Below are 6,503 nucleotides of genomic sequence, written 5' to 3'. Positions count from 1 at the left end.
TATTTATTTATTTTTTTGACTAGGTCCTGTATAAACATCCCCAAATCAAAAGTTATTAAAAAACATCAGGGGTGGGGCGCCTGGGTGGTGCAGTCAGTTAAGCGCCCGACTTCAGCCAGGTCACGATCTCGCGGTCCGGGAGTTCGAGCCCCGCGTCAGGCTCTGGGCTGATGGCTCAGAGCCCGGAGCCTGTTTCCGATTCTGTGTCTCCCTCTCTCTCTGCCCCTCCCCCGTTCATGCTCTGTCTCTCTCTGTCCCAAAAATAAATAAACGTTGAAAAAAAAAATTAAAAAAAAAAAAAAAGAAGAGAGCCTTAAAAAAAAAAAAAAAACATCAGGGGTCCACTTTGAGTTCGTCTGCACATAGAGAATAAGGAAAGGACCCAGCTTCATTCTTTCGCTTACAGGTATTCAGTCCTGCACAACCCTGAGCATGTAAATGAACACTTAAAAATGCCTACAGTGGCCAGCTTGTGTCATCTCTGTTTTCCCCCAATTTTCTTTTTAAGCCGGCTTCGCAACCAGCATAGAACCCGACGTGGGGCTTGAACTCACGACCCTGAGCTCAAGACCCGAACTGAGGTCGAGAGTCGGAAGCTTAACCGACTGAGCCACCCAGGCGCCCATCTGTTTTCGTACAAGTTTTAAAAATTAATAATGTGATACACCAAAACCCACCAAATAGTACATTTTAGAAGGGGGAACTGTATTACCGTAAACCTCGTGGTTTGAAACACAAAAAATTATTCTTACGAGCTCTGGCGGTCAGAAGTCCAAAATGAGTCTCTCTGGGCGCTAACATCAAGGTGGCCGCAGGGCGGGTTCCTCCGGAGGCTCCTGGGGAGAATCTCTTCCTCCAGCTTCTAGAAGCACCACCCATGTTCCTTGGCGTAAGGACTATCACCTGGCCTTTCCTCCCCCCCCCCCCCGTGCCCACATCCCACCTCCTCCTCTGACCTTCCTGCCTCTCTCTTTCCTGTGATCACATTGGGCCCACTCGGGTCCCCCAGGATAAGCTCCCCATCTCAAGGTCATCAATCACACCCACAAAGCCCTTTTGCCGTATAAGGGAATATATTTTATCTATCACTCTCACCACAACCCGGGAACAACTGTCAGGTGAGGGTTATTAACGTACACAGAACAGGGGCACCTGGGTGGCTCAGTCGGTTGAGCCTCTGACTTCAGGGCATGATCTCATGGTTTGTGAGTTCGAGCCCCGCATCGGGCTCTGTGCTGACAGCTCGGAGCCTGGAGCCTGCTTCGGATTCTGTGTCTCCCTCTCTCTCCGCCCCTCCCCTGCTCATGCTCCGTCTCTCTCTATCTCAAAAATAAATAAATAAAACATTAAAAAAATTGTTTAATAAATAAAAAATAAAAATAGACATTTAAAAAACTTTTTAAATGCACACAGAATAAATATATATCCTTGTTTCCATACTAAGTAACATCTCAGACACACTGTTCTTCACTATCCTTTTATAACTAAGATTTCCGGAAATTCTGAGAGAGCACCTTTATTATTTTTTTTTTTAATGTTTATTTTTGAGAGACAGAACGCGAGTGGGGGAGGAGCAGAGAGAGAGGGAGACACAGAATCGGAAGCAGGCTCCAGGCTCTGAGCTGTCAGCACAGATCCTGACCTGGGACTCGAACTCACCGAACCACGAGAGTGGTTAAGTCAGACCCTTAACCAACTGAGCCACCCAGGCGCCCCCAGCAAGTGCCTTTAATCTTTTTACAGCCACATAGTAAGTACTCCCCAGGGGGACATCCAGGACTCTTTCATCCAAGCCCCCACTGGACAGATGTTTGTAGTGTTTCCGCCCTTTTCCCATTACAGTGTCGTAATGAGTGGCCTTGATCACTGTCACCCAGCTCGCACTGACCCACGAGTGTAAGACACGCTCCTGGAGGTGAAATTGCGAGTCAAAGACTATGCGCCCCCTGCTGTCGCCACGGATACTGACAACCGGTCCTGCACAGACTGTGGATTTCACAAGCACCCGGGACTCGAGAGAGTGGACCCCGAATTTGGGCGTGGAAGTTGCACAAATCACAGACGATTGAGAAAACCACGATCATCCGTGTTGGGCCAGGAAGGGGAGAGGGTCAGACGGAGAGGCGAAAACAGCCCCAAGCCCCGCCCGGGCACTGCTCCCAGGGGAGGAAGGGGTAGGGAGGGCGGTTCCAAGCCGATACTACCCCACCTAGAGGAGACTCAAGGTCCTGGAAACCTCCAGGTGGCAGACGGCTTGGACCGACGATCGATCCTGTGCTCCCGAAATCTGAGTGGAAAACGAGGTGACCCAGCAATTGCGCTTCCAGGCAGAGACCCAGAAAAATTGAAACGAGGTCACCAAACACCTGTACATCGGTGTTCACAGCCGCACTATTCGCAATGGCCGAAGGTGGAGACGCCCCAGATGCGCGTCAACAGCTGATAACATGGGGTGTATCCACCCACACAGAGTGGAATATTACTCAGAGATAAACGGGGTGGAGCACTGTCTGGCTACAACACGAATGAACCCCAAAAGAGTGAAAGAAGTCAGCCACAGAGGGCTACAGAGGGTAGGATTCCGCCTCTAGGCAAAGTCCAGAGTAGGCAAATCCACACAGACAGGAAAGAGGTGAGGGGTTGCCAGGACCTGGAGGGAAGGGCGTGATGGGGAGTGGCTGCTCAATGGGTCCAAGGTTTCCTTTTGTTGTGATTTAAAAATAAAAAACAAAACACACACACACACACACACACACACACACACACACACACACAAAACCAGACAAAAACAAAGCAGAACAAAACAAGTTCTGGAAATAGGGGTGACGACTGCACAGCGCTGCGAACGAGCTACATGCCACTAAACGGCACACTTTCAAATAGTTAAAACGATCCATTTGGCGTGTTAGCTGTACCACGATAAAAAAAAAAAAAAAAAAAAAAAAAACCTTTAAATTGTTATAGAAAAAGAATTTTTAAGTAAAAAAAAAAAAAAGTGACAGAAAGCAGGTTAGTATTTGCCTGGGTCCTAATGATGAAGTTTTGGGGGGGATGGGGGGTTCGTGGGGTCCGAAGCCAATGGCCAAGAAAGAATTCTTGAAGACGTCTTTGGTGCAAAAAGGTGATTTTATTAAAGCACCGGGACAAGACCCGTGGGCAGGAAGAGCTGCTGCATGGGGACATGACAGGTAATTCATTATTTACCCTCAGGTTGAGAGGAGGTCAGGGATAGAGTAAGTCTCTAAGGAACTTTGGAAACAAGGTTTCCAGGACGTTGAGGGGCTAGCTGTTGCTAGGGAAACACCATTTATTACCTTTCAATAAAACCTCAGTCATGAGACCCTTCAGATGTATATGGGGGTGGGGGGGGCATAAACTTGGAGTAGGTTTGCCAGCGTGTATCTTGGGGCAGTTGAGATAAAAGAAATACATTTACAGGATCCTGGGGGGGTCAGGATAATGTTAAGCCAAGAATCCCTTTTGCCCCCAGCAAAGTGTCATCATCCAGGCAGCTGAGCTCCTGGAGGGAGGTCACTCTGCCGTTTCAAGGACGTGCCAATGGGCTGGAGGCAGTAAGGGAATTTAAGTTTTCATTTGCCTTAGTTTCCCACAATCACCGTGGCAAGCACTTAAACCCCTTTCCTTTGTTCGTGGAGGGGGGGAGGAGGGGGGTGGGGGGGGTGTCCGGGGAATATCACCCATATCCCACTTGGGGGGGGTGGGGGGCAGCCTGTATTTTGCCCTCAGCTTGCCCCACCTCCCTCACCACGAGCATATAAGAGATCAATGGAAAACGGGCTTTGTTGAGATTAAACAGGCAAATTATTTCATAATTTGGCCAAACCACGTATTTCTGTTGTTTTCCGGTGATAGCTTAATATAGTTAATTAAACTGTCATAATGAAACGTCTGGAGAAACATTGGGCAGCTAACAGGCATGTGAAAAGATGTTCAGCTTTACCAGGATTTCAGGAAATGCAACAATTACCATAATGAAATTTGCAAAACTCCAAATGTCTGAAAACAGCAGCTGTGGACGAGGAGGTGGAGACTCGTGAGATCGCATACGTGGGATGTGGGAACGTCAACTGATGCCACAGCTGTGGACAATGTTGGGTAAATTTAGGGGACACCGACCCCAGGGAGCTGTGCACACAATGACACTCGCAGTCAGATAGTCTGGGTCCAAATCCTTCTTAACCTAATCATCATAAACTTTCGATTCCCTGTTTGTAAATTAAGATACTGAATCAAGCTACTTTATAGAAACATTAGCATTACATCAGTTAATATATGGAACTGATCGATGCACGTAGTCTTAAAGCAATGCCCGGTTTGATCTGTGAAGGTTATGCAGGGAATTTTAATTCTTTCAACATTTATTTTCGCTTGTCTCTTTGCAACGCCTTGGAAGCAAAGTGGATGCTGTCACGTTTTGTAAACTGTGTGTCGAGTCACAGACGTTTATGTTATTTCATTTGAACGGTTCAATATCCTGGAGTTCTATCTTAAACATATATATGTATATTTCCACACCTCAGCTCTTCGGGGCAGGATTTTTAGGAACGAATTAAATCCACGAAGTGAAGGATGGGTGAATTAAGAAGGATGGGTTAAAGAAAAAAAAAATAGTATTCTAACTGTAAAGAAAACGATTATTTAACGATGCCTGTTAAAGCACCCGACAAGATTCTTGCCTGGCGGAGGGCAGGCAGGGGTGATCAGACAGGACCTGGGGGGAGGGGTGGGGGGAAACGAGGAACCTGATCGGTCGTGGAGGGCGGAACAGCTATCAAGGGTGACGGGTTCTGGTGAAACTGACTTAGGAGGATACTTGCCAAAATTGGACAAAAGAGAGAAGAACACGGAGGTCCAAAAGTCAGGCCTCGTAGGAAGGGCTCAGGGGAGCCTAGGGAGACTCCAGTCACTGGGAGAACCTCCATCAGTATATAAAAATGGGATGGTGAGGGTGCTTCAGGGGCCAAGAGCAGAGAGGGCCCTCCCTCCCCACCCCCGCTCCCCAGACTGAGATTAAACACAAGGAACTGGACTGTTTCTACTCCAGGCACCGCGTGTGGAGCTCAGCTCTGCTTCTCTGCGGTTAGTTCTGTTTTCCACCGCGTATTGGCATCGGCCTCCGGCTGGCGCCAAGATGGCTGCTGCATTCCAGCCATCGCAGCCAGACCCAGATCTGGAAAAACAGATGACCGTGTCCTGGGTGAACTTCCCCAGCAGCCTCCTCTCGGATCTCATTGGCCGGCATCGCCCACCGCTCAACCAATCCCCAGCGAAAGAAGGAGACTGCCTGGGGGGACTTGGACCCATCAGGCTCTGCCTTCTGAAACTGGGCAAAAACCCAGAGGAAGGCTGCAGAATGACAGAATGGCTGACAGTAGAAGTCTGGGCCTCTGGTATTTTTTTAACCGGTGAACCTCTCTGGGTAGTTAGACGATGGCTTAATTTTATACTCTTCTTTTTGCGTTCACACTGTCTAAATTTTCTATATTAAACCTCTTCTTTTCGTAATGCAAAAGGAATCAGTCGTTATTTGAGAGAGAGAGAGGCAGAGAGAAGCTTCAGCACCTGGAAATTCCAGAATAATAGGCTTTGCTTTACGAACCGCCTAACACTACTTACGGAGCCTTCACTCCAAGAGGTCAGCAGTGAAAAGGTACCAGAATCCCTCTGACCCCCTAACTTCCACTCCTGCTGTGCAACCAAATTCCTACCAGAATGAGGCTGGTTCGGGCAATCTTGTGGGGGCCCAAGCTTGGAGCTGTCTCCCCGGGGGCGGCCCCACTTGGAAATGACGGCCGGGTTTGCAACCACCTCTCTCTCAAGCAGAGAGAGGAAGTTTCAAAATTGCAGCTAGAAGGACTGAGGGTAAATCCCCGTGGACACTAAACATCGCACAAAGCCTTCAAGGCATCAGGGAGCTTTTGGGAGGTGGGGGGTTGGAAACGCCTGGGGGTGGGGGGGGATGCACGTCCCTTGAGCGGGGTCACAGAGGGGCAGGGAGAATTCTGGAAGGAGCGCAAGTCCAAAGACAAGGTCAACACCACCACCACCACCGCCAGACGTCTGTTGTGTGCTTTGGGGGCCTCTTGCGGGAGTGTCTGGTGCGGATGCTTGTCCCCACTGTCCAGAGGAGGACGCCAAGGCTCAGAGAGGTGAAGTCACCTGCAGCCAAGATCCCATAGCCCAGTGATAGCGGAGCCCGGCTGAGTCAAGCTCACCAGCTCGCCACAGGGACTCTGCGATTGTTTAGCCGGGCTGGGCCACCCCACCCTGAGGTGGTTCAAAGTCAAGACTTTTCTGTCACTCCAAGCTGTGGACTCCGGTGGACGCCCTCACCTCCGGCCGTCTGGCGACACATACACACACACAAACTGCTACCGACAAGCACCCCAACTTACTGTTCTTCCCGCAGACCCGGAAACCTCGCGGGGCCCTGCCCCCTTCAGATCCTTAGACCAGCCCCGTGCAGGAGAAACTCCTGTGAT

This window comes from Felis catus, chromosome E2 (assembly GCF_018350175.1).
Source record: "Felis catus isolate Fca126 chromosome E2, F.catus_Fca126_mat1.0, whole genome shotgun sequence".
NCBI lineage: Eukaryota > Metazoa > Chordata > Mammalia > Carnivora > Felidae > Felis > Felis catus.
This window is presented reverse-complemented; position numbering follows the sequence as displayed.